Source organism: Paramormyrops kingsleyae, chromosome 9 (assembly GCF_048594095.1).
Source record: "Paramormyrops kingsleyae isolate MSU_618 chromosome 9, PKINGS_0.4, whole genome shotgun sequence".
NCBI classification, from domain to species: domain Eukaryota; kingdom Metazoa; phylum Chordata; class Actinopteri; order Osteoglossiformes; family Mormyridae; genus Paramormyrops; species Paramormyrops kingsleyae.
The window spans coordinates 19,024,031-19,033,199 of NC_132805.1; the positions used below are offsets into that span (position 1 = coordinate 19,024,031).

The following is a 9,169-nucleotide window of genomic DNA, read 5'->3' on the forward strand; positions in this document are numbered from 1 at the left end:
TGCAGTGACAGCCAAGGACAGGCCCACCATGCTGGAAGGTTGCCATGGTGGTGTAAGGCATGCTTGATTGAGTGAATTGGCAAAAACAACAAATGATTGATTAATAATTGAAATGTGAAAGTGCTGTAATTGTTTCTATAAGAGCATTTGTAGCAGTCCTTCACCCATTTATTTCAGAGTGCTTTCATAATAAATATAAGGTATTGAAAAATCAGGTACTGAAAATACCAGTGTCGTGGAAAAAGTGGAGGAAATTTTTTGATAACTCAGCTTGACGTCAGTGGAAGCTGGCTATTAGAGTTTTTTCTGTCACAGGGATTTTCTCACTTTGACAACATGCAACACCTGTCATGCCAGCCTCAGGCAGAGCATCCATTCAGCCAGGCCCCACCAATTCATGCTCCACCTCCCCTGAATACTAAACACACTTGAGATGCATCACTTTGGTTAACTGGAATGGATTAAAAGCAGCTGGTCACACTGAATTCCTTGTGCGATAGTTGTGTCCCTCATACTGAGTGTTTGTTCACTATGTATTTTTCATGTGTGACTCCTACTTTCCTGGTTCTTTCTCTCTTAGTCTTGGGATTCAGTTTTGGTTAAAACGTAGCATCATTATCACCTTCAGTTCAACTGTAAGTGCATTTTTAGGTGACGTAGGAGATTGTATCCGGTTCCTAATTAGGTTGGTAACAAAAAGAATGCCCTCATGATCGAACCTGTACCTTTTTATCAATTAATTATTGTCGTACATCTGCAGTACGCCCTTTCTTTCAAGGAAAGTGCGCGGTCTCCGTCTTTGTGCGCGTAGTGCTGCTGCCATCGTGCAACTCCTAACTGGTTTAGGAGTCCTCTCCAGTTCTCTTAAATAATTTAGGAGCTGAGACCTACTCTTAACACTTAAGAATGTTTATGCATGCCACCTATTCTTAAGTCTGGGAGTAGGAGCAAAATCACGTCACTCTTAGAATTGTGACGCATTTAAGAGTGAAATTTTACTCTGAGAAATTTTATGCATACTGGCCCTGGTTTTTGCCCCTCTATCAGTATTTGGATAACGTCTCTGGAAATATACTTCAGGCCCCACACTTCCTAGTTCTGTCACTGCAATGACTGCACTCCACCTGTGCTGCTAGTAGGGAAGTGTAATGAGATGCTAAAGTTCCATGTACACTCACCTAAAGGATTATTAGGAACACCATACTAATACGTTGTTTGACCCCCTTTCGCCTTCAGAACTGCCTTAATTCTACGTGGCATTGATTCAACAAGGTGCTGAAAGCATTTAGAAATGTTGGCCCATATTGATAGGATAGCATCTTGCAGTTGATGGAGATTTGTGGGATGCACATCCAGGGCACGAAGCTCCCGTTCCACCACATCCCAAAGATGCTCTATTGGGTTGAGATCTGGTGACTGTGGGGGCCATTGTAGTACAGTGAACTCATTGTCATGTTCAAGAAACCAATTTGAAATTATTCGAGCTTTGTGACATGATCATTATCCTGCTGGAAGTAGCCATCAGAGGATGGGTACATGGTGGTCATAAAGGGATGGACATGGTCAGAAACAATGCTCAGGTAGGCCGTGGCATTAAAACGATGCCCAATTGGCACTAAGGGGCCTAAAGTGTGCCAAGAAAACATCCCCCACACCATTACACCACCACCACCAGCCTGCACAGTGGTAACAAGGCATGATGGATCCATGTTCTCATTCTGTTTACGCCAAATTCTGACTCTACCATTTGAATGTCTCAACAGAAATCGAGACTCATCAGACCAGGCAACATTTTTCCAGTCTTCAACTGTCCAATTTTGGTGAGCTCGTGCAAATTGTAGCCTCTTTTTCCTATTTGTAGTGGAGATGAGTGGTACCCGGTGGGGTCTTCTGCTGTTGTAGCCCATCCGCCTCAAGGTTGTGCATGTTGTGGCTTCACAAATGCTTTGCTGCATACCTCGGTTGTAACGAGTGGTTATTTCAGTCAAAGTTGCTCTTCTATCAGCTTGAATCAGTCGGCCCATTCTCCTCTGACCTCTAGCATCAACAGGGCATTTTCGCCCACAGGACTGTCGCATACTGGATGTTTTTCCCTTTGCACACCATTCTTTGTAAACCCTAGAAATGGTTGTGTGTGAAAATCCCAGTAACTGAGCAGATTGTGAAACACTCAGACCGGCCCGTCTGGCACCAACAACCATGCCACGCTCAAAATTGCTTACATCACCTTTCTTTCCCATTCTGACATTCAGTTTGGAGTTCAGGAGATTGTCTTGACCAGGACCACACCCCTAAATGCATTGAAGCAACTGCCATGTGATTGGTTGATTAGATAATTGCATTAATGAGAAATTGAACAGGTGTTCCTAATAATCCTTTAGGTGAGTGTATGTTGACTGTTAAAAAAACACGTTATGTATCTTACTATTATCAAATTATTTTGACTTCTTTTCATATTGTAGCATTGTGTTAAAATGCTTTTTTTCAGTTGAATTCAATTAATTTGCATAAAATTTTTAACTGAATTAAACATCAAAATATTTCTGTTCATTGCTGAATGTATCATATAATAAAAGGGAAAAAAGCGCAATGAGCAATTTCAGCTTCACATTTCTCCTTATTTGAAATCTGCTTACCAATCTGAGAGAAGCCTGCTAAAATAAATGCAGGGAGTAAATGTTTGTTGAATAAAGACCTCCATTTGTCAAACAACACAAGCACCGCATGAGAGCTTTCGCTCCCATAGACAAAGAAACATTTAGATTCTGTAGTTTTCTACCTTCTTCTCTCCTTTTTACATCTCATATCACCTTTATATGATCACAAGACTTCATTAAGCCACAGAAGAAGACTTACTTAGAATCTAATTAGGTGAGGAAACAGACAAACATAGTCTCAATAGTCACTGTTAATTTGCAGGAGATCCCATGATGCAATGTAAACGCAGAAGTGTGCCAGTGAAATTCCAGCTTTGCTGCATAAACCTTTCCTTCCTTGCTGACAGTTGTCAGTGTTGAGCTCTACATTTTGGTCGTGGTTTAACCACCGTGACCAGTATGATTCATTTAATTTTCTCACATTATTTTCTTCATTTTTCACATTGATGTGTAAAGATCTGTAAAGCAAAGGATAATTTATTTCATAATTCTTGTGAATATCACAGGATGTAGTTTCTCAGCCCTTACAATGAAAAATACACTGAACAGAAATATCTTTCCATTTTATCTTATGTATGGTTCCTCCTGAAACAAGTAGAAATAATGCACTATAGCAGTTAATGAGCAATTTCTATTATTTATTGAGGAGTCGAAGATTTGTGGCGAGTCTCATGTATTCAGCCCAAATGGTTGACATTGGAGTGATGAGGTTTTGGGCTATTGGGCAGGTAGTAAGTACCAGACAATCCAATAGGTTATGAGTCACAGTGCAGAGTAAATCAGAGAGGGTGAGTCACAGCATTGGCTGAATCATTGAGTGGTTTGTTATCAGTATAAAGCTCTCTGTCTCTTGTTCTTTCAGAGTGTGTGTCTTTAAGTATTTAAACACAATGGTATTGTGACAAAGGACACTTTATATTTGGCTTTTCTTACAGAAAAGCCAAATATCCAAACAAGTATCATTACCATTGGCAAATAATTGCCAATACAGCTACTCCCGGGGTGAAAAGGCAGACACCCCACCTACAATTGGCCATGTTCACTGGAATGAAATGCATCCAGTGAATTGGTAGACACAGGAGTTCAATAACATCTGATTTTATTAACAACTGATTATTTTAACTAACAATGGAAATATATATTTATGTATAAGCACTTATAAACATACTACTGGTTATCTGAAAACCAAGTGCACAAACTACTACATGGGGGCTCTCTGATATGTAAGTAGTTGTGTGTGGGTTCTGGAAGGGTCAGGGTACTGCAAGCTCAACAAGCTACACGCATGACCATGAATGCAGAAGGAACTAATACAGAATGATAATAACAGGTTAACAGGACAAAAAGGTAAAGAGCATGCAATGATTGATTGTGTGAACTCCTATGACCCAAGCTGTGAGTTCTGTGATTTAAATCAGTATTTCCAGGTGTTTCTGTTGAGGCCTCTTTGTAAATTTTCTACCAGTATAAATGGGGAAAAAGAACAAAGCTTTAAATCTGTTTAGTGAAAACAATCTAGACCTTAGAGAATGATAATATTACTATCTTTTGTTCAACCAGCATTTTCCATATTTTCATAAAATTATTTGTATTGCCATAATCCTCACAAAAAATAGTTTGAAAATGGATGACTGGATGGATTGATGAAGGGGTGGATGGAAGTTTACCTATTGAATTCACATTGATTGAAAGATTGACAGGATTTATATTCATAATAAAATGTTTTGATAGTGATGTATGACCATTTTATAATCCCTTTTCCGAAAAAAGTTGGGAAGCTGTGTAAAATGCAATTATTTGCAAATCATATAAACCCATATTTAATTGAAAATAGAACAAAGACAACATATCAAATATTGAAAAATATTGAAGTTTTATTGTTTTATGAGAAATATATTCTCAATTTGAATTTAATTCCAGTAGCACATTTCAAAAATGTTGGGACAGGGGCAACAAAAGATTGGAAAAGTTCTGCAATGCTAAAAGGAAACACTTGGTTGAATATCTTGCAACTAATTAGGTTAATTGGCAAGAAGTCAGTAAGATAATTAGGTATAAAAAGAGCCTCTCAGACAGTTAAGATTCACTACTCTGTGAAGGACTGTGTGGGCAAATACTGCAGCAATTTAAGAATAATGTTCCTCGACAAAATATTATAAAGAACTTGGGAATTTCACCATCTAAGGTAGATAAAATCATTAAAAGATTCAGAGAATCCAGAAAAATCTCTGTACACAAGGGACAAGGCTGAAAACCAATAATGGTGGTGGCACTGCATTTAAAACAGACAAAGTTCTATAATGAAAATCACTGCATGGACTCAGGAATACTTCTAAAAACCACTGTCTGTGAAAACAGAACATCACTCCATCCACAAATGAAGGATGAAACTGTACCATGCGAAGAAAAAAACATATCTAAACATGATCCAGAAATCATCTTCAGATTTTTCTGCGCCCGAGCTCATTTAAGATGGACTGAGGCAAAACGGAAAACTATCATATGGTCTTATGAATAAAAATTTAAAATTATTTTTAGAAATCATGAACACAGCATCTTCCAAGCTAAAGAGGAGAGGGACCATCCAGCTTGTTATTAGTGGACAGTTCAAAAGCCAGCATCCATGATGGTATGGGGGTGCATTAGTGTCCATGGCTTGGGTAGCTTGCACATGTGGGAAGGCACCATTAATGATGAATGATGCACAATATACAGGTTTTGGAGCAACATATGCTGCCATCCAGACAAAGCCTTGTATATTTCTGCATGACAATGCCAAACCGCATTCTGCGTGTATTACAGCAGCATGGCTGCATAGTAATTTAGCCTTTTCCAAACTACTCCCCAAGCCACTCCAGTATTTGCAGTATCCAATATACCAAAATTTTGCTGAACTTTACCACTATCAGATCTTGTTTGACTAATCAATACCTCATAAGGGTAATTAACTAATCAGTTTAATTATGTAGGCTGTATGTAAAAGTAAACAAAACCTTAAAATAGCTGAGGTGCCCCATGGGTGTAGTCTATAGACCAGAGATGTGTTTTCTATCTATTCAACAAGATACATCTGGAGAAGAAAATATGTTCTCATAAAAATGGTCAACTTCAGAATCAGAATCCTTTTATTTCCATGGTTGTACCATTTAAACATACTGTCAAGACAAAAAAATACACAAAATACACATACACAGAACAATAGATAGAATAAAAATGCAGAGAGAGATTTAGAATAAGAAGATGTGCCTCTAATCAAGGGCGTAGATTTAGGTATATCCCTACCAATATTGTGGGAGTACCATGTATGTTTGGGGGGGGGGTTGTAGGGACTGATTTGGTCCCTACTAAAGCTGAAAACAACCCTACACTCTAGTTATCAATAAATAAACAAACATGCACACATATAAATAAGGATGGAATACTTTACAGCTAGATGTTTAATTTCAACTCTGAGTTTCCTACACCTACAGAACAGAGCAGCAAAGAGGATTACTTCTTTATATATAATATGATTGCGCCGCAGCGTCTCTCCGGCCATGTGCGGAAGAATATCTCACTCGCAATTCCCGCAATGGAAATTTAGGCTTCAGAAGACTCCCCCTACCGGAAGAGCATGGTAACTCTCGTTTGACACTTAACTGAACCGAAAACAGCAAAGGCACACCTTTGTGGGGACAGGACTTACTTAAAATAAAATAAAATCAAACTCATACTGTGTAGGCCTACTAATACGAAAGTATAAGAAGGCCCAGGAAGTAACACAATGATATATTTGATTAGCACATAAATACACGAGTGGTACTTTAAATAATATGCTAATAAAAAGAATGCTTGCTTTTTAAAATTAGTCTTCCCTCACAGTAATTGTAGAGTACTATTTTTTTTCCAATGTATTATTATTATTATTATTATTATTATATTTTTGTTAAGGGAATCTTATTAATTCAGATGGGTGCTAATATGCATATTTTTCATATTCTGGTCTCTTCATAGCTTTTATACCGAGTCGGTTCGGTTTAGCCTTCTATAGGACTGCAACGTTGTCTTTAGACTTCATCACGTAAGAGTGGATGTGGATTGTCTGACACAAATATACACCTTGTGCTACAGATACTCGCACAACTTAACATTTCCAGTCGAACGTTTATAACCTTTAAAGTGACTGATTTCATCGTGAATTGCACCATATCAAGCCTAACTTCACTGTTGCGGCATGTCAGTCTGAAGCGAAATGCAGTTTCTTTAGACCATACTACTAGCAGTTCAGTGTTTCCTACAACTCCGACACGTTGTCCAAGACCACATCTGTTATCGCCCGCATATTCATATGCATATACAACACAATCTTCGTGGGTTTCAGTTCCACTTTAGGGTTAAACCATGTGTAGAACATTTAATGTAAAACACAAATATTATTCTAAATTAGGCTACGATGTATCATCCTTAATTGTCTCGAGCTATATGTCATTACCCACACTGCGATGCTTGTTCAGGTAAACAAACAGCTTTAAAAGTACTGTATAGGCTACATATAAATGAGTAGCCTATAGGCCTAACAAAGACATCTTTAGTGACTAACACCATTTCAACCAAATGCTAAGAATTCATGGTGGTATGATTAAATGTTATTACACGTTAATTGAAAGGAGAATATTGTGGAATTTTGTATGAGGCAAAGGAATATTTAAATAACGGACACTGACTTTATAGTAATTTAAAGATTATCTTAAATCCGTTAGGATTTGTGAATTAAAAGAAAAAAATAAATTCTGATGGAAAAAAGTTGAACAAGCCAAAAATGATAAACAGTCGGGCGACGACGCCATAAGGCATCCACCTCCGCGATGTCCCTCAGCCACATCAGATGGTTTACGAAAAAGACGTAGTGAAAGAACAAATGACAAAATAAGAAAGGCATTCGCTACACCCTTATTCTGAAATTTTACTTGAATGCATAAATAAATAATTGTACCTGTACGATGGAGGTATGTCGATCCCAGACATGGGGAGAACATTCATATTCTTTTATGACCGTAAATCATGCTTTATAAATTTCTGCTGGTCGTTTGTATTTAGTTACACCATTTACATAGTAATATTGTCCTCGGATTTAATGTTTTTTTCGTACTTTTAAAATATATGTTAGTGGTGCTGTGGCGTTGTGTACCAGCCCTGTTACAAATTAATGCGCTTCCGAGACCACGGACTTATCGCAAGACACCAGCGACAATCAGCGACGGACAATGACGAAAATATCACTACTTTATGTGTGTGTGCGTGTAATACTTGAGATTTCCTACTGTTAATTATTCATATAAGCCCCAATAGTCATACAACGTATATGTACACACTAAGACCTTTTGCTTTTAAACAACTTTGACGTGATGCGTATTACACTCATTTCTGTCGACACCTTGCAAAACGAATAGGTTCCAAATCACTTACGTTTCCGAAACAGACTAAGCTCACAGTTGTTAGACTACATTTGTTTGATAAACCTATACACCTACTTACACTCAAACATTTATTATTAGGCATGATAGGCCTATTTGTAATGATATATATGTAATAAAAGACGTTTCAACCAACGTAACCATAGGAAACTGATATTTTTTTAATCACAACGACTTGCATGCAGGATATACAAATATACATATATATATATATATATAGATGTATTTACCTTGAGAAACTTGGACGATCCATATAGTTTCTGTCCTCGCTTTCCATCCAAATAATGTCGTAACAGCCCATCAAAAATCCCACAGGCTTAATTTTAATAAGTTGAATGTATTACTGTCACAAGCACAAACTAGCATTATAACGATGCTTACAGACGGAATATTTTTGGTTGACGTACAAAAAGTAAAATAACGGAATAAATAACAAATAAAACGTACTTGAAATGTCTAATTCCAAGTTTAAATAGCATTGGTCAAAATACAGGAAAAATTTTCATTTTCCAAACTAGCGTTCGTAAAGTCTTCAGGCTGTTTATTATTTTTTAAAAACGTCTTAATTTTAGATCCAGCAGCTTCAGCGGCTATTTCGCCTAATTACCTCCAGCAATTCTGAGTATAATCGAAAAGACGTCAATGCTCGTTTGAAGCTTCAGTAAAGCGAGGAATCTGAGGATGAAGCTTTATCGCTTTAACTGATCCTTTAGCGCACTTTTTGGGGGATACTTCTAGCCCTGGTGTATCTTCGCACGGGAACTGGATTCAGTCTTGCCCTGGGGTCTGTCACAAAAGCCTATATCCAGCACTCCCTCCCCACAAGTGAGTCGGAGCAGTGCGTGGGTCACACACTAAAGTGAATGAGACACTGTGGAGCGGGCGGAGCGGTGTGTGTTTGTGAAGAGAGAGAGGGAGGAGGGGAGGAAAAGAGGTGGAGAGAGGAAACAGAAGACAGCGAGAGACCGTGGTAAGTGCAGAGGTACAGAGACGCACTCTTTCGCAGGCAACCGGAAAGGAGAAGCTTGGTGGATCAATTAATGCTCTCTTATTCTCTAT

General features: G+C 38.1%; 1 protein-coding gene across 2 annotated transcripts in view; it reads right to left on the bottom strand.

The window, feature by feature from the left end:
- The window catches only part of adgrb1a (adhesion G protein-coupled receptor B1a), a 144,074-nt gene extending 135,105 nt beyond the window's left edge, over positions 1–8,969 (bottom strand). For both annotated transcript variants that reach the window (XM_072716497.1, XM_072716496.1), the window contains exon 1: positions 8,341–8,969. The gene's annotated coding sequence lies outside the window, so the exon portion shown is untranslated. The remainder of the gene's footprint in view (positions 1–8,340) is intronic.
- Between the last annotated feature and the right edge of the window lie 200 nt (positions 8,970–9,169).